The sequence below is a fragment of the Cygnus olor genome, chromosome 5 (genome assembly GCF_009769625.2).
Source record: "Cygnus olor isolate bCygOlo1 chromosome 5, bCygOlo1.pri.v2, whole genome shotgun sequence".
Taxonomy (NCBI): domain Eukaryota; kingdom Metazoa; phylum Chordata; class Aves; order Anseriformes; family Anatidae; genus Cygnus; species Cygnus olor.
The window spans coordinates 59,895,981-59,923,024 of NC_049173.1; the positions used below are offsets into that span (position 1 = coordinate 59,895,981).

Genomic DNA, 27,044 nt, shown 5'->3' on the forward strand with positions numbered 1-27,044 from the left:
GGAACATTTACCCTTTCACTTTATCTTTCCATGATTATATATATTTGGCTTAGGTATATTAATGAGAAAAAGACTCATCGTAACCTATAATGAAAATGATCACAAGATGACTTAGCTGACTTTCAGATCTGTATCTAACATCCTTGAAATACTGCCACTGCATCTTTAGATGATTTTTCCATCTTCTTGTAGGCCTTATTAAAAAATTGGGAGACAGTCTAATACTCATTCAGAAAAGTCTTCTAAAATGTTATTTTTTCATAATATGTCATTTTGTTAATCTCATGGTCCAATATAATGTAAGAAAGGGTAACACTTGGTTGTCCTTGAACACTGTGGTCAACAAGGAGCTGTTCGGCTTGCAATTCCCAGAGTAGATAAACTGCAGAAGCAGAAAAGTTCCATTATTTGCAAAAAATCTTACTTTAGCTGAAGAGATACTGCTTATTTTGTCAGATGTGTGAATCAAAGAGCCAGCATAAGCTTTTTGAATGTGTGTGGATCTAAGAGCTTTATCATCATCACGGGTTTATGCAGCATGCAGACTGGAGGGAAGTATTTCTCTCAGAGCCCTATGCTGTAGTATTTTGGCTTAGCCCTATACTGGCCACTAGTAGCATGTTTGTTACTGTTTTCCTTCCTTCCTTCTCTTTTTCTGTTTCATTTTATTACAAGTTGAACTTCTGGTCAGGTAAATTGAGCTGGAATTAACTTTTGATCCTTACCGCTTAAAACACATTGATAATGTTCTGAAGAATGCAAATTCATGAACTCTGTAATTAGCAATAAGACTCCAAAACTTGAAAAGGCAAGGGAAAGTCTCATTCAGCAAACTGATTATCGTACCTGAGAAAGGGAAATAGAACAGAAAGAATTAAAACTAAATCAGTGGTATCTTAGGAAGCAGGACATTTTCCGAGGCCCTAGTGTTTGATAATTACACTGATGCTATGATGTTGCTATTAGAAGGAATCACTTGGAAAGCTGATATAAGAGAACTAATAGAGGGTAAAGTAGAAGAAACCCTTTGGTAATTGCTTTATATGGATTTATGTAACAAATCTCACTTCAGATAAAGTAATTGATTTTCAGCTCATAGTTTTCAACTACACCAGTAGATAAGGATATTTCTTCCAGCTTTGTTAAAACCCTGTGTCTGCCAAATTAGCAATTACAATGCTGTTTAGCTGACGATATTGTGTGTTTAGAGTGACATTCATTTTATGAGGTCCTGTGGATAAGGTATGTATTTTATAATATAACAGGCTGTCACTGGTGATTGGCCCTTTTCGTTTGTCTCAATTCATCCTTTGTACTTGGTGCTGAAGTAGATAGCTTGAGGAAGTAAAAGCAGATTATATTTACATATATATCTTCTGTTAATTCTAAACTGAATAAAAAACGCCCTTTATTCTTAAATGAGGTGGCATACAGAAACAACTATATTGGTTGGTAATGTTAACAACGGTCCTAACACACTAAAGGTGAAAAATCCATTGCTAAATCTATGCTGTTCATGAAGGCACAAAGCAATTAGAACATTTTAAATGAAGTGGGCTAGGTAGCACTCACGAAATGCCATGCACTGACAGAACTGTATACCTGGTAACCATTACTTGATGGACAACAGCTAATGTTGGGGTATATTATCCCAAATATTCTTTGTGTTCAGCTGGTGTATTTGAAAAAATGTTAGGCAAGCTGACAAATGAACACCTAGCTTAGTATCACTGCAGGAGCAGTCCTGGCTTTGTGGTATGAAAATAATAAATTATTATGTACTTTAATAGGTGTTCAACTATAAATGGAAAAAAGTCATTATTCAAGTTAGTACGTAAGTGGTAGTTACTTTCTTCCATACGTTCCAGGTGCAACCACACTGACTCTTTTCTCAAGTTAGTCTTGAGCTGGTATTACTGTATTTTGGTGGGCAAATGAAAGTTTGAAACTATAGGCAACAGTAGTGAAGAAAATATATTTCTGCTTACAGGCACTTTAACTAATTTTCTCTTTATTATGTTGACTTCTGATCTGCATGTGATCAGAACAGCACTGATACATATGATGGTATGCCTGGTATATACATGTTAACTACAGGTGTTCTTAAGGTACACATCTTAATGTATTTTGAGCTAAGCAGTCTTTGTTTTTATTTTACCAATAATATGTACACATCGGTTTAGCTAACTAGTGTAGCAAGTTAGACTTTGAGTAAGTGCAAAATAAAACAGCAAGCAAGAAATTGACTATGTTGATTTGGATTATTTGATTCAAGCTCTGTAGCTTTTACAGATTCATGGATGTCACTACAGATTTACAGCCTGAAAAAGATGATGACAAGGTCCAGAAATCTGATGTTCCATTGAAGCTTTGTTATCTTAAGGGGATTAGCTGTGACTTCTGATTTGAACTAATGGAATAAGCTATATGAAATATACAGAAATTCTGCCTATACTTCTGGATTATTTTATGAAGTAAAGTGCTTCTGGTACAAAAGATACCTGAACTGGATAATGTACATTGTCAACACTGGATATGTGAGATGTGCACATATATGTGCACAAATATATATATATATATATAAATATAGCATTTGTACAGAATCTGATACACACTACCCTGATAATGTGATAGCATCTATTAGTAATGATAAAGATAACTATGGTATTGTTGTGTCTGTCTCTAAGACAGTGCTTAATTTTGAAATACTTCTGTACAGGAAGTTACTTCTTATTTAGTGGACTGTGTTCTACCTTCCATAACGTGGTTCCCATGTCTTTCCAAAATACTGAAATACCTTTGTTATTAATAAAATCAGGAAAGAAGGCTGTGTCATAACACTAAATCCCATGATAGCAGATGCTATCATTTGTTAGTTAATGATTTCCTATTGATTTGTGAGGGTGACAGTTTTTTTTAAAAAGACTGTTCCTAATCTCATTTCTGTCTGTCATCCTTTGTGATTTGTGTTGACAGTTCCTTTTAAAGAATAAAACAGATTCTTTTTGAAATCTGTTCTTTATACTGAATTCCTCTGCCAGAGGCCTGCCACTCTCTCACTGAGGTAGTTGTTGACATTTACCAAAGCACAACGATGTTTAATTTAATATTTTTGTGCTTGAATGTCGTATTCCCAAGACAATGGTTTGTCATTTCTCTCTCTCCTGATTTAGCTAATGACAGCAAACTTCAGAAATTCATTTCATTCTTTAGCATTTGGGCTTAATTAGTGTTATGTTGTTTTAGTGCCTGAATTTTAGACCTTTATTAGTAAAGGATTATACTGTGAGCACACCTACTCTCAGTAATTTCACCATTTGTATGCATATGCACACATGTTTGTATAGATGTATGTTCACATCTGAATGCATGTCAGTATGTGTATAAAAACACACTGAGGCTTAAAGCTTGTACTTTTTTATTTATAGCTCAAGAAGTTATTGGAAATAAGGTAGCCCAAGTCTCAATAAAGAAGAAAATGATTTTCTAAGTTCTTCCCCCTTTTGAATTTATCTTTAATGGGAAGTTGATTGAAGTGAAAGGCCGACATTAGCTTCTAAAATCTGTAGCTGTTCAGTAGTTCCCACATGAGGAACAGTCTCCGCTCAAGAAAGCAAGTGCAGGAGATATGCAGCCTTGCAATGTTGCTATGGGAAGGCTTTTCAAAACAAGGTTGGCCATGTTACAGCCTCCCCCGTTTGTCCAGGCATGTTTTTGTCAAGTGTCACCTTGTGTGTGTTAAAGCCCTGCAGAAAAAGGAGTGGGTGCGCTTCTCTGAGAAAACCGGTTGTGGGACAGATCTGGAACTACTAATAACGGAGGAGGGTATGGAAATGGCAGGATTAGAATACAGAAGTATGTAACTCTCCTCTTTTGCAAAGGGATTGGGATTATAAGTAATTTTCACTCCTTTCTGTGGGTGATCCCAGCTCTGGAGTGGTGGAGTTCAGAGCTGGAGAACGATGTTCTCAAACAGCGAGTTTAGTTCAGGATGGATAGCAATGTGCTTGACAGGTTTAGTTTGCAAAGTTCAAATAGAAAGGGAAGGGAATGGGCGCTCAGGGAGGAAGAATGGAAAGCGGAAGAAAAAAAAAAACAAACCACTTTTAAAGGTTCTCAAACTTACAGGAAAGTAGATGGAGATGCCCAGAGACTTTCATCACTTCTTCCTGTCTTTCATTCTCATTTGTTCATCCAGTAGGGAACATGCAGGAATCTTAGGAATGAATCTACAAATTAGCTGAATAATTTAGTATCAGCTGGTAGGAAAAAAGGATATGAACAACTAATGGAAATGCAAGAAGATGTACTGAAAAAAAAAAGTGTAAGTTGAAAAAAATAACATCGTATATCTAGTAGGTGAAATAAGGAAGGAGCTGGCATTAAGCTTCTAAAAACTCAAATATTTGTGTTAGTTCAGTCAATATTTGATATTAATATTTGCATACAATTTAGCAATCAAAACTTGAACCAGTAGTTCCAAAAAAGAAAAAAAAAAAAAAAAAAAAACACCAGGTAGAAAGTCTTGCCTGTGGGGCTACTTTGTAAGAGATAGCTGTCTGATTGTCTGCAAAAGGGGAAAAAAACAAACTGTTCAGTAATGTACGGTTGCACTCCTTGATTAGATTTTATAATTAAAAATGCAATACATCAAGATCCCCCACCCACAGGAAACTTTTTAAGCTTTTTACTTTGGTTTAAAGGAATTAACTTTTTACCTTGACAGATCAAATTGTTCTGGGTGCTTCTGGGAGGGAAAGATGATTTAAGATTTTTAGAGCGAGCGCAGTAGGGAACCACATTCTGACTCAATGAACCACCACAAGTTAATCAGTACTTTTCACTCTGTATTGTTTTCTCTTGCCTTTGCAAATCTCATGCTGTTCTTGAAATGCTAGGGGATTGAAAGAACCAATTGGCTGTCAGTACTTGGGAAAAAAAGATGGTATTTCACAGTGAGAGAAATGTATATATCCTTCATCTAAAACTTTTTATATTCTTTTAAAACTTTAAATTTTTTTTTAGCTGTTTGAATCACCAGGAAAGAAAAATGCTCCATGTGGAGACAAATGTCTTTCTGTCCCCAGCAGCGAAAATTAAGAACAAATTTACTCATAAAATGATAAAACAACAACAAGAAAAAATTGCCACGAGCAAAAAGTGCTATTAATTTTGACTAATTTCTAGCACAAAGTCGAAATAAAACATTCTTAGTGCTCAAGAATCGCTTAAGCCATGAGATTTTTCTCCTCATTTCAAAGGTGTTTGCTTCTAATTCCAAAGCAGATGGCTCAGAAACTGCAGTAAGAACAATGGCAGCTCTGGATATGTATTCAGGATACATCCAGCTGTTTGGAGGTGTTTAGTGTTAAGTTTGGGCTCATTCTTTTCTCTGTACCTCCTTCTTTCCACACTAATAAAAGTTTTTCCATCAGTATATTTTACCAGGTTCACATTGACACAAAAGACAGACAATACTTAGAGTATTTTTGTACGTACCTAGAATAAAAGGGTGGGTGCATGTGTGGGGGGATTTGCAGAGAAACCTGTTTCTTGTGGCATCTAGACATGTTTTGTAAGGTTGGTAAGAGCTGTGAAGTAACTGATCACATATCCCACCTAAATCCTAACTCCAAACTATATTCAAGTAAATTATTATCTGAATTATTATCTGAATCTATTATTATCTGAAGAATCTAAAATACTTTAAGGCTGGCGGTGGGGAGAATTAACTTCAGATATATCCATATATTTCATGGAAAAATATGGAAATACAAGTACAAAAAATACACCTCATTAACCATTTTCATTGTATTTCAGTAGGAGCTGCGTGCAAAGACATACAGTAAGACTGGAGCTATGGTGTTATTTTTGGGAGACTGGACAAACAAGTATAAAGTAGTTTTCATGTAATTCAGCACGTTTACATACAGTCCTCAGTTGTGTGCTATTGCCAAAATGGTTGGCATAGTTTTTCACCCGCACCCAACCCCACAGCACTGATGTTTGTATGGGCTACAGAGACTGAACAGTCTTTGTGCAGAGAGTGGGTCGTTATCTCCCCATGGTAAGAGTACAAGCAGCTTAATTCCTGAAACCCAACTGAGGCAAGAATAAATAAATCAAAACAGTCAAACAAATGCATGATTCCAAACCATGTGCCAAGGGAACTCTCTACTGGTGTTAGGTCTCATGGCTTATACAAGTGAAATCAGGTACACCTGAGTCTTGACTAGTCAAAGGTGATGATGCAGTTGCTACCTGAAATTCAGGAGGTAGTGATTGCTAAGGCATATGTTTAACATCAAGCAAAATTTTGAAGGGCTTGAATTGTTTAGCACCTCATTCAGAAGAGATGTGGTGAGGTTACATTAACAATCTGTGCGTTAACGTATGATGTATTTTCTTTGCTCATTTCCTAGCTCAACAGAGACACATTTCAAGAGACTTTACATTTAACATCCTAAAGGAATAAAGTGGTCTTGGGGAGGGGGCGGAATCTGACATTTTTTTTTATTTTGCTTTTGGTACCATCACTTTGATTTGGAAATTCACCTGGTAAAGCATACTGAGGACTTCTTCCATTTATAACTGTTACCAATTGTTGTTTGTCTGATGTTTGTTTGTTTGTGAAAGGAACATTAATGCACAATATGTAGAAAGATTAGGAAATTGGAAATCTGGTGCCCAAAGTCTGATTTTGATGCAATAGGATCAGGCCGTGAATGATCTCTAAGGTCTCAGACTGGGGTCAGTATCTCAGGCTTCTTGGTGGCAGTGAGGTGCACTTGTCTGTTTTGGCAGTGGTCTGTTGCAAATACGCAACCTGGAGCAGCTGCTGATGGGAATGATGGAGTGACCCCACCGCCTGTTTTGCTGCAGATGCACTCCCAGTGATCTGACTGCGGCTGCAGAACCAATTAGAAGAGACATCAGTGCCACAACCCAGCAACAGCTTGGAGCCGGCACTCAAGTTCACGTTTCTAACGATGCATCTGTCACTACCATCTCAGAGCTGCTTTTATACTGCTAATGTGGTAGGAACGATGCTAAGATTTGTGATGGCTGTTGCTGGATAGTATGAAAATATACAATGTTGTGAGTGGGTGGAAACAATACAAGAAAAAGGAAAAAAAAACACACACAACAAAACCGAACCTAGGCCATTTATATCCATATACTTGTATATTTTTTATCCTTTGAAAATCTGCACTACTTGATGTCACACCTCTTTCTGTATTTTTCCTGAGATAACAATTTGAACCTCCAAAGGCTTGTCCTTCGCGTAGCACCATACGGACCATTGACAGGAAGTTCTTTGGGAAAAGAACTTTTTTGAAATGCAGGGATTTTAATCTGCAACTACCTTGTATGGAATACAGAAGATAATTATTCATTTGTATGGTTTATGTCAAGGAATACAGACCACACAGATGTGTTCTCGTCCTGAAGAGCTTGAAGCGCACTGACTTTGTAATGCTGATGAAAATCAGGGACATGAATAGTTTTAGCTGCTATTCAGCAAATATATTTTACAGGTTATTATATAAAAGCAGAAGGCTGCAGAAATTAAAATGTGGGCGTCTCAGCTGCATTCAAAATAGACTCTAGATTTTTTTCTGTCATTAAAATGCCCCAAGTACCAGAGATCTTTTGTCTATCTAGATATCTGCTTGTTGATATCAAACCACATGTTCATGTTCCTGTTGATTTAAAACAACTGTAAAAAAAATATATATACTTTTTGTAACCTCCTTCACAAGTCAGGTTATTATGGGATATTTGGGTATGCTGGTGAGGGAAAACTGCCAACGCCTCTACTTCTCCTTGCACTGTGTTTGCAAAAGAGGACAACTTCAACCACTTTAAAAAAAAAAAAAAAAAAAGGAAAGGCAAAAAAAGAAGAAAAGTTTTACTTGCATTTTATTTCCCAGAAAACACATTTAGCCATTTCCTAGAAACAAAGTGTATTTAGAGTGTATAATCACTTTACTGAGCAGTCAAAACTTTTCTTTAGGAAATCAGGTTTAACGTGTGTTCATTCAGCTCTTTGCATCTAAAATGCACAGTTTGTCAGTATTGCAATTTCAGGCATAGTTTAGCTATTGCCAATTGCTAATCCAGGATGAACATCCTAGAGTCCATACCTTATCTGAGCTATAGGGGCCAGAATGCCGATGAGTGGAGGGAAGGTTTGTACATCTTAAATTTTCGCTTGTAAATATAAACAGGGTGCGTGAAGCCCAGCTTCTCAGTTGTTATTTCACACTTCTAGGCCATGCTTTTTGTGAGATTCACGTCTGTTTCTCTGAAAATAGTACGCTCTAGTAATGTTTCTGTAGATAGAAGCTGTCCCTTCCTATCAGCAGCAAGCTGTTACTGCTTTGTCATTCGTTCCTATGACAAGATAGGCTGGGTTTAGGTAGCTGCAGAGTTGTAAGAAGACAGGCTGCTGCCACAAATAGTTTCCTCCTTTGAGTAGTACAAAACTTGAAATCAAAAGTAAAAAGCAGTGGAATAACAATTGTATAACTAAGTGGATAGGCAGGTGGGAAGGAAGCAGTTTTTCTTGTCCTTTTTGGACTGAGGTAAAGAGCTTTCTACTGGAGGGAAATTTCTCCTGGGGTGAAACCCCCCAAAACTGTTACTTTTCCCTTCTATTTTCTTGGCTTCCAGGGCTCTTTTGTTTTGTATTGGCAAGACATTTTCCATGTTATTGAAGAGCTGATAAGGAAGAATGAGACTGGATGCATTACAGTGGGCAAGACTTTTTTATTCCATTACTTGAAGTGTTTGACAGACAGGAATGACACGTAGCGGCAAAGATGCAGTTGCCATCCTGAGCAGGACGCTCATCGAGTGCTTCCTTCCTGCTGCAATTCTTCTTTTTGACGACAGGGTCCATGTTCTACTTATAAATACTAACTATTATTGATTTATTTTTGTTCATTCTCTCAAGCCCCCAAAAGATCAGTGAAACAAACCATTTTTGCTCCCCTGGTTTCATGTTTTTTGAATAATATCTGTTTTCAAACTGTCATCCTTACCAGAAGAAAATGTATTGAATCAAATTTTTCTCACAAAAAAACCTTACATTTCCATTTCTAGAGTTTAAATAAATGATGCTACAGCTTTTAGGCCTGTACATGTCTGCAAGCTATTATGTCAGGAGAATTGCAAATGCCAGAAATGATTTTTGATGCTCTTTCTGCATAAGCTTTTAAATCACAGTACTGCTTAAATACGGTCCTTGAAGTTTTAGTTGGATTAAAGCCAAACTGATTCCGAAGACAACTTGATTTGTAGTCCACTTGAAAACAAGGTCTAGACAGATGACAGCTAGGCAGAGCTTTTTCAGTGCTGTTATAAGGGACAAGGTTTTTATTGATAACTTGGTAGCAGCAGTACATGTAATGGCCCAATCGTTAGGAATGGAACCACTGTAAGTAATTGCTCTGCGAAGTCACGCTCCTTATAAGTTGAAATGTAATGTCATTTAAGTATGTGGTTGGGGTGCGGAGGAGGATTGTGTTTTGATTTTAATAGAAACCTTCTCTAGATGAAAGTTTCCTCTTGCCTGTGATGGCTTGCTGGACTTTATTAGGAACTGATCTGGCAGGAATTGACTTTGCACTGAAATAATCAACCATTATCAAATGTGATTAATAAAAAGTGGGAATGTTCTTGAAGATATCACAGCTGAGTAGCAAGAAAAACACAACCCCCTGAGAATTTAATAGCAAAGCATGTTCATTAGCTATTGTTACAAGCTTTTGAAAAAGTTTGAGAATAAACACCAATAAGAAGTAAAATAAGAAAGATGGAGGAATGGGTAGTCCTTTTTTCTCTAATTTGTTGGCGTATATATCAATATTTCTCAGTCTATATATTCTGAATAAACAATATTCATGAAAACAGTAAATTGATTCCATGCATCTTTCCAAAGATAATTTTTTTAAAGTGAAATCAGTCACACAAATTGAGCTGAGTGAAGAAATAAAGTGCATCTATGTATCTGGTTTTGTCAGTGACATAATCAGGAATAAGCTGAAATGATATTTCTGCATGGAAAATAGAGGTGTTTTTTTGTTGTTGTTTTTGTTTTTTTGTATACTGTTAGTACCTAATTTGGTATATACGTAGCCATGTGTATGGCAGCTAGCTTGCGGACATATTAACCCAGCAAATAAATATGAGAAATTTTTCTCAGTAAAATGCTGTTAGTGGCCAAGTAGAAGCTAGGTGAGTGGAAATAGGAACTGGGAAGGAGGGGAAGATGAAACAAATATAAGGGGATAGTTCCATAACTGACTTCTGCAAATCCTATGACATTTCATATTAACTGAGGATTTTGAAGGTTTTTATAATCCCAAACAATTTTATTTTTTTCTGTCCATTCAAGATGCATATTATTTCCATTTCTGTAGACTTTTTTTCTAATGAGTTTTCTTCCGCAGTGTTCCACTTATTTTGCTATTTGCCCTCCCTACAGCATATCCTGGTTTCATCCTCCCTCTCCTTTTGCTTTTGCTGATCTAAGATGGAAAGCACCTGAATAAAACTGTGCTGCTAGCCCACAAATCTATGTGCTAACTGCTGAGCTCAGAAAAAACATTTACTGATTTACTCAGACCTCTGTTAAAGAAATTATGCAATGGCAAAAGACCATAAGTTTCTAACGCAGGCATGAGTCCTACTCTGTGTTATTTCAGACTAAAAGCTTGCTTTGAATGGGACTACTACTAATCCAGCAAATGGTAGTGCTCTAAACAAGGTGTGTGAAATACATGGAAGAACCTGACTGAGTGCTGTGTCAGTGCACACTGAAAGCCAGGATGGAAGAACCTCTCTGGTGGTTTCTGTTTTGCATTTCTGGTGTGTTTTTGTTTTTGTTTTTGTTTTTTCCTCCCTTCACGAGTGTGAATTTTAATGCCAGTTCCTGCTCAGGGTTGATCAGAGCAACAAACATTGAAATACCACAGATAAAATGCAAACACCAAGAGATGACAGAGGTGGCAGAAGCTTCACCTGATCCTCTTAAAAGCCTGGTCACCTTGCTTGCAAATGTTTTTACTCTGAGGGACTGAAGTTGGAGCTCTTCATTATTCTGGACAGATTGAGGCAATCCAGGGCTTTCTGTGAGTGACACTTCTGCTAATCAAGTTTATTACAGTATTTGCCATCAACTTCAAAGCAACACAAATCTCCTGTGTATTTGACAGCTCTTTCTGATGCACGTTCTTTGCTGTGGATACAGCACAGCCTACCCTGCCCTGTTACTCCTCTTGGGTATCAGACCCAGGGAAGAGCCACAGCCATCCCTTTTTTGTCTTCACATTTCTGGGGGTAGTGGATCATGCTCGTCTGATGCACAGGGCCCCCTACCACAGGTAGTCTCCTGCTGTGTGGGGTTATTGTGGGTATTTTCTGTCTGTGGTCCACGTATTAAACTCAGATCTATGTAGTTTTTGGCAGAAAGTTGCACGGACCTTGGTCTTTTTAAAATTTGAGAAGTGTTGAATCTCAGCATAGTGACTGCAGATTTTCTGCAGATATTTCATGCAGATTTGTTTCAGCAGTCAGATTTGGTTTCATGTTTCACCATAAAAAGTTGGCCAAATTTACAGCAATTGGAAACCAGTGTAGTTCTCTAGACAAGAAGCTCATGCTGTTTTATTATAGCTTACAATGGGACAGTCTTGTTTATTCTTAAAACACTCTATGAAAACATTGCTTTAGCTAATAGAATATTAGAGTGTAGTTCAGATGTGGGCATAAATAGAGGGTCTCCACTGGGGTCTTTTTCAAGATATTCTACAGAAAATAGTGTATGAGAGGGTGTGTGTGTGTAAATCTAGAAATATGAGAAAAATACTGTAGCAATAATGTCTGCCTAGAATTGAATTTATCCCAGTGCAGGCAGCTCAATGCAAATAGTACCTAAACTCCAATTTGAGGTCTTACAAGGATGGCTCTTGCTGATTCTCTGCCTTACTGTTAATTCCGTCCATCAGAGATGAGAATTGATGTAGTTTACTGATTTCTTTCATACTAACTGATGTACAGATGTGATTTAAAAAGGGAATAATTTGAAACTGGTTTAAATTTAATAAAACCTCATTTAAATAAAGCTCATTTATAAAAGGAGAGGGTGATCTCAGAAGTGAACTGGATTTTTAAAGAAGTGTTACTACTCTTTGGTCTGTTCTTGAAGTATAAATTGAAATTCTGTTAGCAGCAATATCATGGATGTACGAAGGCTTCCCCTGATGGAAAATCTATATTGAGACTTTTAATTAGGAGATGCTTGAAATGAGGCAAGTTGCTTATTTGAAAAACAGGACATGATCATGCTATTAGAAGTGCAGGCTACAATCCTGCCCTTTTTATCCACGTGGACTGTTGATCTGCAAAATGAATATTTGCCTTCAATCTCTGCAGCATATGGGAGAAGGCAGAACATTGGCCACTACCCTGTTTGACTCTGCAAAGCAGATGCTTAGCTGTATTTGCCTTTTTTCCATTTGAATAACTTATTATTATCAGCTTGAATAAAATAATACATCTATGGGGTTTATTTTATATATCAAAAAAGATTTGGATTAAGCCTATGAACCAGAAATATTGGAGGCAGACAGGGCGTCTTCGTCTTTTAAATCTTGTAACTTAAAAGTAATCCTGTGTTTAAATCTAGGCATATGGAAAGAAAAACTTGGACTATTTTCTACCACTTATGCTAATCTACCCATTTTTCTTTTAGTAGAGAAAGTTGCATTAGGGATATCTTATTTCAACGTATTTTTCTGAAGACTTGATAGTGAATGTTTTTCTGAATTGATGAATACACATGTTGACTGGATTTGCATTTGATGATTCAAGAAAAAAATGTTCCCATTTCTCAGTTCCTAAAACTTAAATAGGAATTTAACTAATCTTTTTTTTTTTTTTTTTTAAGAATGGAGAATTATTAAAGTTTATTTAAAGAATAAGTCTGAAAACCAGGCCTTTAAAACAACTCGTTATGCCAAATGGATGTTAATCCTTGATGTCTCCCTTTGAAGGTGTAGTCTTTGTCCTTTGTAGAGTCTAAGCACTCCTTAGAGTTCTATATATTTTCTTTAGTAACTATGAATGAAAACATACAATTCCATGTAGATTTTCTTCCTGCAGGCTTCATTTTAAAATTGTTTTAATTCAACCAATGAAATATAAAAGGTAAAGATAGGAGATTCATTCTGGTACTTAAGTTCATTAAACTTCATTTAATTAGAAGTAGAACTTCTGTTGGTATACTTTTATGCTAGGTTTTAATTTGCATCGTGGCAAAAGAGTGATTTGTAAATGGAGAAAAATTGGACATGTCCATGAAGACTTGGCAAGTAACCTCCCTTTTACAGGCAGCTTATAAAAATCAATTTCACAGAGGGGGGTGGTAGTTCAGATATCATAGATCTGCAGGGCAGAGAATAAAACTGCCTTGACATCCTTGCTAGCAGATCAGATATGTAGATCCAATAACCTACCAGCTACTGGAGAACTATGCACAGAAGGCAACTCATTGGCACTCCAAAATCAGCTGCTCGCCTGTTTCAGGGATGCATAGTAACTTGGAAAACATGGGCCATAGGAGATTTGGTGTTTCTATGCCAAATGAGAATTCTTCTAATCTTGTGAGGGGTGAATAAATTTGCTTTAAGCTGATTTACACTGGCAATATGCTCAAAACAGATGGAGTACATCAGTGCCTTGATATAAAGTCTCTTAATGAGCACTGCCAACCAAAGGAGCCCCGACACACAATGCTGCAGACACTGTAGTCACACAGAACAGCACACTAAGTGGATCACATCTGTATAGCAAGGCAGACTTTTATCTCCATTATTCTCTTTCCAGCTGTTACAAAAACTGGACATAAGGTTCATTTTTCCCATACGGTTTATTGCAGAAACAGTGGTTCTGCAATGGTGGTTTCATGTAGTTTACCTAGATTAGAGGGACCTAAAACAGACTGTCACTTTGAATTGTGCAAGATTATGCAGATCGAGCTGTCAGTGGTTAGGAGGTGTGAGATAAGATCAGTTGCAGAGCTGCTACTTTCTGATCTTAACATGGTTACTCCAGTGCATATGTATACCCTACAAAGTAATCTAAGTAGACATTCATATTTCATTATGTATACAGGCAAGTAATCATTTGAGGTATTTATATTTTGTTTAATTTCAGAAATAAACAGCTTTATTTCCTATTATAAGACAACAAGGACATACTGGCTAATATGATTTTTAAGTAGTTTTTGTATCAAGATGCAGGTAAAAATAATTATTAAAAATGCTAGCTAGCCTATACAATATGATTAATCCTGGCATTAGCATAATGTTTGGTATATTTTAAAAAGAGAAGAGTAAATTTAGTGTTTTAACACCCTTCAGCAGATGCATTACAGTTGCGATAACATTCTTGTTCAGCTATTTCAGCTTAGACTATTCCTGTGCAGTCTTTTGATTCTCCAAACTAATATTGCAGATCAAATTAACATTTGTGATGTTCATCATTAGCTACAACATATTAGAGTAAAAATGTGGGAGGGAAAGAATTAGAGGACAATATTGGTTATAGAAGCTTTTGCTATGCTATTCTTGCACAGCCTGTTCCATTAGACCACTAAGTTTTCTAGCTCTTCTTTCACCCTTGCAATTTTTAGAGGGGTGTGTGTGTGTCCTTGCAATACAAGAAGTTGCATCCTTTTAGAATCTCATGGAATTCAGAAGTTAATACTTAGAACTTGTTAGAGTGAATTCATTTTATGGTAAGTAAAACAATTGCAGCATTGATATTTCCCCCCCTCCCTGAAGGAGGATTAGTGTAAGATGTTGAGGACGTTGCGTTTTTCTCTAGTACAATACTCTGTTGTTCACATGTAGAAGAGATGCCCATTAATGGCAAGTGTTATATTTGTTTTCCCACCAAGGCTGACACACAGTTTCAAAGGTCAAGCACTGTCTGATGCTGCATTTACAGGCTTAAACTTCTCTTTTCCCACAGTGGATGAATTTGTATGAGAACTACCCCAGCTGCTTTTCCGATAGCTGGTGTGTCTCTAGCAGTTCTGCTGCTGCTTTGCTTCACTCAAAGCTGAATGCAGCACAAGTTACAAGCTAATTAGACTGTCCTGTTAAATAATGCAGTGCTTTCTGGGGGAGTGGGGCAAACCTGGATAAGCATAAGCAAATGCCTCAGGTTATGAAGTTGATTTTTTCTTTTTTCAAAGAGCTGAATTGAGTGTTTCGATCCTCACTCTGAGTAACAGGTGAAAATGCAGCATAAGAGCAAGCTGGGGGGTTGTGTGTTAATTTTTATTTTTTCATCTTACGCATTTGATATTTCCATAATCCTTTTTTTTTTTCTTTTTCCAATCCATGCCTCAAATCAAGAAGTTGGTGAAAAAAAGAGCATCATTTGGGAGGTGCTTACTTAAACCAAGAACCAAACTTTCTGCTGTCTTTCGGAGTCATTGCCTCCGCTGCGTGCCGGCGGTTGCTGAAAGGAGATTTCAGTCCCTTCCCGTGCTCCCCTCATTAAGCAGCAGGCACTGGTTCTGGCCAAGCACTTTGTACGTCAGTCACACGGGGCCTCTTCTTCCCTTAGCTGTGGCAGGCAGGCGAGATAATGTCCTCTTGTATTCAGGCAAGACCAAACTTGGTGAAGCATAAAATCAGTTATTTCCAACCAGCTTACTTTTGATTGAAGGAACAGCTTCTAGTCTCACAGCAAGAGGACTAACTTGTCACTTACTGAAGCAATTTACCTGTTCCAAAAGGAACAGCAATTGTTTCAAAGAATGAAAGCAGCCACTGTTAAAAACAGAAGCTACCCAAACTGTATAGGATTATTCTAATATTGCTTAGGAACAGATCACCCTTCTTATTTGTTTTGAAGCTAGCATTGTTTAAGATCTTTAAGAAAGCATTTTATTAACAACATAGAAGGAAAAATGAGGTATTTAAGTAAAAAATTATGTTTAATCATTTATTATAAGTGTATTCCAGAATTAATTCAGGGTAAGATTTTGACGAGCAAATGTCATGCTACTGTGTTCCTTTTTGCTTTTGAACAGTTCTTCAGTCAGGAGGGTAAAATTATAGTGCTTTTAAGAAAATTAATTATTTTTAGTTTATTTTTACTGCACATCGTTTCAAAGAAATGGTGTGTCACTGACCCCCTTCTATATTATTGTTCCGTGTGTTAGCTCAAGTGCAATAATTGCCTTTTCTTGCAGGCTGAGTGAGGCATCGACCTGTGAAGTATGAGTTAAAGTTCAAATTATCCAGCCTTTGTTCTTTGCTTTAGACTACCTGCTCTGAATATATAATGTGACCAGTAATGTATCAAATAAGATGCCTTAAAAATATATTTTGCAATTCTCCGGGTAGATTCTGGGCAGGATACAAGTACAAAATGTTTACTTTTAAATAAACATAAGAACTTAGCGATGAGTGTTAGTGCTGTGTCCTATTTTATAGCCAATACATTCCCTTTTCTGTTTTCTAACAGATCAGTCTCAGTGCTAAACTGTACTCTGCACTTGAGGTTTTTCGTATGACAAGTAGCAAAAAACACTTTAGTTTATATGTTGATTTAGCTGTGTATATTGTGTGAAGTATTTTATGGTCAATGGGTTACGTTATTTCATGACACAAAATAAGATTGTCACAGGTATAAGCATTGACTATCCCACTGAAGGTCAGCATTGTGTCTAGTGTTTTTTTGGCACTTCCATCTTTGAGTTCTGTGCTTGTTATTATAGTTAAGCTACAGAGTTGAAACAAATACATAGCTGAGCTTGGGTATCAGGAAAAGGCTAGGAAGAGGGAAAATAATACCTGTAATTCATTGCAACTCCCACAAACATTTTATTAACGGGGCAGCCTGTCATATCTTTCCTTGTCCCGTTTCCAGTAGATCAGTCATGCTACTTACTGGAGTAGTGAAAGAGTGAAGCTTTATTTAAATCACTATAAGATAATTAGATTAAATATTCAATAGCATCTTGATTTCCCTCGATGGCAAAACATTGCCATCTCTGGTGTATTGATTCAACCCAATTACAATCAGATGTGTAGAGTAACATCCTATTCCTCCGAGGCTGCAGCTGGTCACTGAGAGTGAGGTGGCTGCAGTGTCTTGTGCTCTTGTTAACATGCAAATCCAGTCTGTATGGGGCTGTTATTCTGGTCCATTCTCAACCACTGGCTTTCCCTGTGCTACCGAGTGAAGATACCATTACTCCACTGTCCAAAGTCTGTCTGTTGGTGAATTCATCTGTGTCTAGGTAGAAATCCCCACTGCTGTTGAGGATCCTGGGAAATGGCAGGCAAAGCTAAAACCCCTTAATGAAAAATAAGTGACCAACCAGTGCAACACAGTCGTATTTCTGTGAGATTGCCAACTTGTGCCAACTTTGGTCAACATTATTCTTTGCCTGGAGGTTCTACGATTAGATCAGATTTTCTAAAACACTTCAGTCTTGTGCACGTATAAGAAAGGGGGGAAAAACATTTTTAAGTAGTGCTGATGTGTTGTATAGTAACACCTAAGGTCTAGTAATCTGAGGCAAAACATTTTGAACATTTGGCCTCTTGCAATTTTCTGGTAGCCCCATGTTCCCTTTGCGTTATTTCAACACCACTATTTCTCATTTTTATTAGTGATTTGGTGAGCTCCTGCTAGTAAATTCTTCATACTTTTTATGTGTACATCCTGAAGTTTAATTATAAATGGCTATACTGATTGGGCCAAAGATCCACCTAGCTTAGTGTCTTTGATCCAGCAATATCCCAAAGTGAGAGGCTAGGGAAGAATGTAAGTACAGGCAATACTTCACCTAAGTACTCTCCTTGTCTCCTAACAACTTGTGGCTCAGTCTTCCTGTTCCAGTAATGGTTTCTGCGTATTAACTTGTCTTCGTTGGATTCTGTTCCAGGAACCTGGTCATTATTCTCTGAACCTGTGTTAACTTTTAGTATCTAATATTAGATGCCAGAGACTTAAATCAGAATAAGGGTTAGAACTGGGGATATTGGATGAAGTAATGTAGGTCTGTTCTTGTTTCAACCATTATTTCACTGTGAGACTTTGGGAAATTGTAGTCTCTCTATAGGTTTAAATTTTATACTTTTAATACATGAATAATACTTAGAAGTCTTGAGAGCTTTTTCTCTCTCTGAGAGCGCCATGAGCAGAGCAAATAAAATATTATCATTTACCTTTCTCATCTATGCTCTTCTATATCAAGGAAGCACTGTGAAGGAAACACAAACATAAAAGGAGAAAATTTATTCCCTTTAAAGAAATTGTTGAGAAACTTGATGCAAGAAAGACCAATGATATGGTATGCTTTCTCCTGATCTCAATTTTAAGCATCTAAATCATGTTTCTACCCACACATTTACACCAGGTGTAGCACAAGGAAAAATTATTTTGCAGCCTTGTCATAAAGAACCTATAAACTCATGAAATTGGTTCTTCTCACCGAGTCTAGAAAACTTATTCCATCATGGAGTGTAGATCTTGAACTATGAACAAATGAGATTTAAGGCCTGCTTCACTCTAATGACAGTATTTCATCGAATAATGAAGAAAAAAGAATTTGAGGGGGCTGCAGTTAGCCCTATACTATAGAGTACTTACTCTGCAAAAACTATTGCAGTTATGGCTGTTAAGTGAGACATCTATAGGAAGTAGTCTGAATACAACCCATGGTGGCTGACAGACAGCAGGCAGAACAAGTAGATGTTGAAACTACTACTCAGCATGATCCAAAGGCAACTATTTAAAGGCATCAGATTTTTTTGTTTATTTATTTTTTAATATATGTGAGTTCCTAGGCATGTGAAGAGCTATCACAGTAAGTGGTCTCCAAAGTGAATGGAGCTGAAGAGCCTGGCTCTCAGTTCACGCTTCTCTTATTTTCAGATTCTGAAAACCCAGCATTTTTTGTTTGTCTACCCTAAATAACTTTATTAGTCTTATCATAAGCTTTTAAACTAGTAGTTCTCTTAAAAGTACTCAGCACAAAGGTGACAGTGTATGCTTTCTGCTGTCCTCCCTCCTCTTTGAGCGTAGAGACTGAGGATAAGGTTATTGCTTTTTCACCACAAGGATTGTAACCCAGTTGAATGGGTTGTGCAGAGAGCTTGTGCAGTCTCTGTCCCTGGAGGTCTTCAAGACCCCACTGGATAACTCCCTGAGTAGCCTGGTCTGATCCAGCTGTGACCCTATTTTGGTAAACCTCCTGAGAATCCCTTCCAGCCTGAATTATCCTATGATCCCATTCCCATTTGGATAATAGAGGTAACTGGATTTACATCTTCCACATCTGGAATAGCTCCCTACTCTTTGAGCTATTGCATTAAACAGAGCTTTAACTTTTTTTTTTTTTTTTTTTTTTTTTCTGGCAGTGTTTTGGTCAGTCTTTTTGGTTAAGAGGACTGAAACTGCTCTCACTTAATGAAAGGATAGTCTAAGGAGACCAAATTTAGGAGGAATTTCTGGAATTCAATCCCACAATAACAGAGGCCTCTATGATTACTTGGTAAAGTGTCTGCAGAGAGTCAGGATTTGAGATTTTTTTTTTTTTTGTATTTTCCTTCTAGCTAAGACTAGACATCTCCTTGCTTAGTATACGGACTTTAGGAAAAATTCCACTCTGCATGCAAGTCTGTGGCACTATTTCCAAATGCTTACAGGAAAGCTGGAGTGTAGTTGGAACAGTTCTTCTTTTCTGCTACTGAACTGGATGCTGCTCTCTGAGAAGCCAATTACTGTTAACACGTTGTTTGAATGTTTCTGATCTGTTTTCATTCAAAACCAAAACAGATGAGCTTGGAACACCTTGAATGGCAATTTCAAATAACCTGGCTGTCTTCAGTGTAATCTCTTGTGGTAGTTTAATTGCTGGGAGATTGGAGGGGGCTAACATCTTAATTTGCTGTAGCTGTCTCCAAAATAGCTGCTCGGCTGTTCTGTGATGGGAGGGCTAAGATTCAGACTTCCACCTCAGAGGCTAAATATTAACAGGTCTGCAGCCCTCACAGCTGTCGCGGCTAAGTTTTTTTTCACTATTCCTGGCTACCTTCTCCCTTCTGTTCCTCTGCTGAAATGGTGGTTTTGTCTCTGTACATTACCAGCTATTTGTGGAGGAGCTATCAATCAGGACTGCCCCAGCTAACACCATTTTATTTTATTTTTTCTCTTTTCATTTCTGTACTGGCATTAAGACAGTGTTGGCACTGAAGTTGTGAGAAATACTGACAGTAAAATAAGATTTAGACTTTTGGTTCCATATATTTGTAGAAACTTTTATGAGGGTTTGGAAAACGATAGCTGAGCATATTTGCATGGATGAAAGAGCCAGTTTACACACCTGCAGCTAGTTGCTTTATTGCCGGCTAAGATTTAGCCTTCTTTTTCCAAATAAGCCTTGAGATCTGCATGACATTATTTCCATGTATTCATTCTTAAATATATCATTAAGGGGAATAAATGAGAGTAAATATGCTATATAGATGTTAAAGACCTCTAAGCAAGGTGCTCCATGAAGCTTTCTTAAGAGACGGTGGGGGATGACTTTTCAGACTGTACCCTTCTCCATGAGCGTGTTCTTTGTGTAGGGCATGTATTTAAGGAGCATCCATCAGCATGTTTCTGCAGGGAAAACATACTGCATCAGACTGCATGCTAATGAACAAGTTGCTAAATGTGAGCTAGCATCTATTGTAACAAGGAAACAAGTCAGGTTTAAAAACCTTTGAGATGTTTTTGCATATTTTAGTGTTAAACACTACAAATGCTATTTCAAAATCATAATCGCCTTTCTCTGACACAACAACATTAAGTCTTGGTTAATGTTTTCTAATGCCGTGTGTTTTCCTGGAGGCCGAACTATCTAAACCAAAACCTCATCATTCCTGCGCTGCTTTTTTCAAAGAACTATTTCAACAAAACCTAACTGGCTGAAAGGAAGATGTCTTCTAGGTAATCCTGGAATAAATATTCTGAAATATTAGTTAGAAGTAGAATAAATATATCTGAATAAGTAAATCAAACTCTCTGGAAGTGCTGTCTGGGGGCGGGGGGGGAGGGAATGTCTGAAATCAGGTATTACAGGCATGTTGGGGAACTAAAATTAGTATTTCCAAGTCCTTAGTGTGTGCTTTTTTTAAAAAAAAAAAAGAAAAAAAAAAGAAAAAAAAAACCTTGAAAGTTGAATTTTCAAAACACTTTTGTAGAAGACTTTTTTTTTGTCTGTTTAAGTAGGCACCTTAGTTTTAAATACTAAATTCTATAGCTCTTGAAGGTGGAAATGACTTCTTGGAGAGGTAGTTTTTGCTTTGTGTTTTCAATGAATTTGTTTCAGTTTCACTATTTTCTGAATACCTGTTTATGTTCAGAAGACCTTCTAGCCTGTAAAAATAAATAAAATTCATGATATTAGACAGTAAGAGACAACTGAACTCTTAAGCTACATATTTTCAAATCTGAAATAGAGCAAAATTCTCTGAAAATACTCTGCTGCTTTTGAACTTTTAGCATTGGTGCTGTAACTGCTTTAACAATACAAACAGATAGTTTGCTAAGTAAATTATAAACCACTGGTTGTGTAAGGGAATAACAGTGACATTAAAATTCTAGAAGCGCTATCATATGCTTTTGCAACTTTAACTTATTCCAAGAAAGATCCATACAGTGTTGGCTATTAGTGATTCTGAATTTAAGCTGAAATTCGTTATATAGGCAATTTACTATTGCTGTTCTTCTGGAGTTTGAATTAGTCACAATATCCTACTTTTTATAGAGGGTAAACACTTTTTTTTTTTTTCTCCTTGATATTTGACAGAGGGGCTTGCAATTCAGTGATGTCACACAGCATTTGTATGTATTTATCTACTTCTTGTCACATTTTCATCTAAAGGATCCCAGCCAAGGAGGAAAGTTCTCTTGTAGCAGGAACTCTACTCACAATGAAAGAGGCTGCTTCCCAGAGAACTTTCACACACAGGATCTGTCTCTGAATGTCTATCCTCATCCTTTGTGCTCTTTTCTTTCACAGATGCTTGTTAGCAAAGAGAAGTTGATTGCAAATTAATTGCTTTGCTTTTTCTCACTGTTTTGCCCCCACACACACTCCTTGTAACTTGTTGTGTAAAGTGCCCTACACAGCTAGCATTAGTTTCGCACATCTCCCGGGAACAGATTCCAGGCTCTTTAATCAAAACGTCTTCACTGCCATTATGATCACCTTTACAAATTATATTCCTACCGATGATTTCTCAGTTATTGCTTTAAAAAAAAAAAGTTTCACAGCTCTTCAGCCCAAACCACTCAATACAGCTGTATTGTTTTTCAAAATAATTAAACTAGAAAATAAGACAGCATTTTCTTCTCAAAAAATAAGCTATCCTTCTCCTGGCATTTTCATACTAACAGTATATTTAAAGTATGTTAGTCTGTAAAGTTTGCTTCATGATAAATCTAACTATTATACTTCATCGGGGTAGAATCAATCTAAAGGTAAAATTTAAAAATTGGAAGTTAAAATACAGCTTCTTAGGCAGAAAGTTTGGATTTTTGTATGTCAGCATAGCTGATTTTTTTTTTCCATGCCTGGGTAGAGTAGTGACTTGTCAACAGATCAAGTAAATAGTTGAAATAATCATTACTTGCTTTAAAAGATTTTGATATGGAAGGCCAAACCAAATATAAAAGTTCCTGTTATTTTGCTAGAGTCTGAAAAATGTACCATGATTTTTTCTGCCCCAAAACAGCATAACCTGAAGCTGAAATGTGTGAGTCAAAGAACTGATGTTATGTTTTATTTCTTTATTTGTATTTTTATAGCTAAGAAGGAAACTCTTAAAAACAATATTACCTCTAAGAGAAACATTCCAAGCTTTGAGTGTAACTTAAAGGCTTGAAATTTCCATCACTGTGTGACAATTTTCTGACCAAGAACTGCACGTGAAGAACACTTTGTATTTTATCCATTGTCATCCTATGGAGCTATAGTGTAGTCAATTAAAATTAAATTTTTAGTACAGTCATGCAAATATTCCTTTAAGAGAGTTTGGTCTCTAATGTGGCTGATGCATCTCTCTTTCTGCACTCTCTGCATTGTTTTCTAAAAAAAAAATAAAAAATAAAAGACTTCACGCTGTAATTATAATGAATGAAAGTGCATGTACTGCTAGTCAGTCACCCAGTAAATGAGAAGCAAGCCTTTATATTATTCCATCAGACGGTAGCTTAACAGATCCTTTAGTAGTGGGAGGTGAAGGTTACATGGGCAGTTGAATTTCAATTTACTTTTTTAATAAAGGGCTATGTTTATAAATGCTGCTGGGTATCTTTTTCTTGGAGCAATTGGCTTTTTGGTGAGTAGAGCAAATCAAATCTGACCTATCTGGTGGCTTTCCACTTTGGACTGACTGCATCAGTTCACAAAGGAAGACTGAGTGATATCATCTACCTGGACTTCTGCAAGGCCTCTGACATGGTCCCACATGGCATCCTGATCTCTACGCTGGAAAGAGACATATTTGAATGATGGACCAATTGGTGGATAAGCAATTGGCTGGATGGCCATAACCAGAGAGTGGTGGTCAATGGCTCTGTGTCCAGGTAGAGGCCAGTGATGAGTGGTGTCCATCAGGGGGTCTGTCTTAGGACCCGTGCTATTTAATATCTTTATCAGTGACATAGACAGTGGGATCGAGTGCACACAGCGAATTTGCAGATAACACTAAGCTGAGCGGTACAGTTGGTAGAAGGAAGGGAGGCCATCCAAAGGGATCTGGACAGGCTTGAGAAGTGGGCCCATGCAAATCTAATGAGGTTCAACAAGTGCAAGGTGCTGCATCTGGGTTGGGGCAATCCTGGACATGAGGACAGTCTGGGAGAAGAACTCATGGAGAGCAGCCCTGCAGAGAAGGACTGTGGGATTCTGATGGATGAAAAGCGTGACATAAGCCAGCAGCGCATGCTTTCAGCCTAGAAGGTCAACTGCATTCTGGGCTCCATCTACAGAAGTGTGGCCAGCAGGTCAAGGGAGGTGGCTGTGCCCTTCTCTTGTTTTTGTGATGCCCCATTTGGAGTGGTGCATCCAGATCTGGGGAACCCAGCACAAGAAAGATGTAGACCTATTGGAGCAAGCCTAGAGGAGGGCCATGAAGATGCTCAGAAAGCTGGAGCACCTTTGTTATGAAGAAGGAGCTGGGGCCGTTCAGTCTAAAGAAGAGAAGGCTCTGGGGAGACTTCATTGCAGCCTTTCAGTACTTAAAGGGGGCTTATAGAAAAGACGGAAAGCGACTTTTTACTTGGGCAGGTAATACTAGGATAAAGGGGAATGGTTTTAAACTAGGTGAGAGGAGGTTTAGATTAGAGGTTAGGAGGAAATGCTTTACTCAGAGGATGGTGAAGCCCTGGAACACATTGACCAGAGAGGCTGTGGATGCCCCATCCCTGGAGGTGTTCAAGTCAAGGTCAGATGGGACTCTGGGCAATCTGGTCTGGTGGAGGTGTCCCTGCCCATGGCAGGGGGATTGAAATTGGGATGGGCTTTAAGGTCCCTTCCAACCCAAGCCATTCTATGAAAAGAAACAACTTGTTTCTTCTGGGAGGCATCCGAGTCTTCGAAGACTTGTACATGTGCCTAGCTTTTTAGGCATGATTTCTTGCTAATAGAAATACTTAGAATGAAATTATTGACAATGAAATTAATCATGGGCCTAACTTTGAGGATCAGTAACTTTCCCTTCAAATTATTCTTAATGGATTTTGGTGCACATTAAAATCATTGCAAAACTCACAGCTCTGGAGATTGCTTCCATCTCTGTGCATTTGGAATTGTTACAGCTGGGTGAGTCATTCCTACCTTCTGTGCCACCTTGGTGCTGCATTTCAAAAGGGAGTCAGATGGTCGTCGTTTTAATTCGAAGTAAAGCTGGGGTAATAAACTTAGAAATGTATCTTTTCTAAGGTATTTCTTTCAATTGCTATGATAGAAAATTCACTTTTGGTTAAGTAAGAACAGACACTAAACCTCAGCTAGAACTGCCCTAATTTTACTGATACTGATATCAGTGGGGGTTTTACCATTGAACTGTAATGTAAGAGAAGTGCTGAGCACTTTGAAATTCACATTGAAGAATAGTTACATGCATGAGTGCTATAATCTTATACCAAATATTGCTTAAATGATGTTAGGGAAGCAAACTGACCAAAAGGAGATACTGGTACCCTTAGCATAGCTTCACTCAGTCACTACATAAAAGGTTTTCAAGTTTTTAAAATAAACCAGTATTTTGCATGTTGTTTATTTTACTTAGAGACTCCTGCAGATTCACAGCATATTATTTTGTGTTGATTAAATTTCTATTTTGAAGTGTTTAAAAGATACAATACACATTTTTAATGAAGTTGGTTCATGAAGATTTCATGCTTTTATTTATTCATAGATGATACAATTTTATTGCCTTCCTGTCAAGTCTGAATATATGCTTCTGTAAAAGAAGCAAGGCTCCTCTGAAGCATTGCTGTTGGAACAGCAGCAACGTTTTTGGGCAATACATGAAATGGACATCTAAATTGGACATGCCACAGAACAGTGGGCTGGTAAGGTTATTTTAGGTAACATATCTGTGCAGGCAGCAAGCTTTCCCAGTGTTAATCTTAGCAGAAGAGAGGCTAAATGCTAGCCTTTTGCTTTCTATTTATCTAAGGTTCTTCTTGGTTTTAAGCAATATGGGAAGCCAGCCTGTGGCTAGTTGGCCTTGGCTGGCTGCTGGGCTCTTCACTCCTTCATTCCTAACTCCTTCAACTTCTCGCCCCTCACCCCAAAAGGCACTGAGGCACGGGGAACAGGGGTTTGTGGTCAATTTGTAATGGTATAACTTGGCTGCCCCTTTCTCCTTGCTCTCCTCCCTTGCTCTGCCATGGTCCTCTCCATGGTCCCCTGGGGCAGTCCCCTGCAGCCCCTCCTCCTCCTCCCTCAGACCTTGAGGTCTGCAGGGCTGCTTCTTGCACTTTTTTCCTCAAAGTCCTCCAAGGCTCTTTGCCGTTTCCTCACAGGTTTTCCCTGAGGCACCACCAGCCAGGCTGATGGGCTCATCTGCAGCCTGGAGCGGGGCGGCCGTCAGCCATTGTTGTCTGCCACAGGGCAGCCGCGGCCTCTCCTCACAGAGCAGTGCCTTGCCAGCGCCTGTGCTCGACACTCTCTTGTAGGGTTGTCAGGGGTCAAAAGCTACCACTGCAAGCTCACCTGACACAAAAGAGTTTTCAACAACGTGTGCGATCTCTTCTGAGAGCATGCATCTGGCTTTCCTGGTGCTCTTACTTTAATTTAGAGGTACGCACTAAAAGGCCTTGCTTAAAATTCAAAACAGTATTAGAGTTCCAATCTAAAGATTCAAAAATAACACCATTCTTTTTGTTCCGGATATTTCCATAAATTTCTGGAATTTTATTTTTGAGGCCTAATCCTGAAACTGCTAAAAGTTTTCTTCTCTTTTCACCTATTTAAGCAGTCTCTCGTACTCTCCATTTTCTGTTGGCGGTAGTGCTGCTCGAAATAAGCTGCTATGGAGGTTTGATCTTGTCAACTCTGGAATTGTGCTGTTTTGGATTTGAACCCACAATTTGTTTATTTTTTTCCTCAGTGTGACAAAAGCTATACAGAGAGATGTGAAGAGCCAAGAGTGGCTTGTCTTTAATCTTTAGAAACAAAAAAAAAATCCACCTCAGAAACAAAACAACCTGCCACAGATATATATATTTTTCCTGTGAGAATTTGGAGGCCTTAGCTTTCATATTCTGTGGGGAAAAAAAATAAAAAACCCTTGTTCATCTTCACTTTCTATGAAAATGCATTTACTTTATTCAGTTTGAATTTATCAATTCCAGGTTTCAGTTAAACAGGCAATTATAGGGAAAAATTGTCTTGTTTTCTAAAGAAACATTTATTATTTCTACTTGAGGAAAAAGTTGTTTAA

At 37.7% G+C, this 27,044-nt stretch overlaps 1 protein-coding gene and 1 long non-coding RNA gene across 2 annotated transcripts in view; both read left to right on the forward strand.

Moving 5' to 3' along the window:
- The window catches only part of SPON1 (spondin 1), a 350,491-nt gene that overhangs the window by 61,783 nt on the left and 261,664 nt on the right, over positions 1-27,044 (forward strand). The window lies entirely within an intron of this gene.
- The window catches only part of LOC121071567, a 77,339-nt gene that overhangs the window by 32,998 nt on the left and 17,297 nt on the right, over positions 1-27,044 (forward strand). The window lies entirely within an intron of this gene.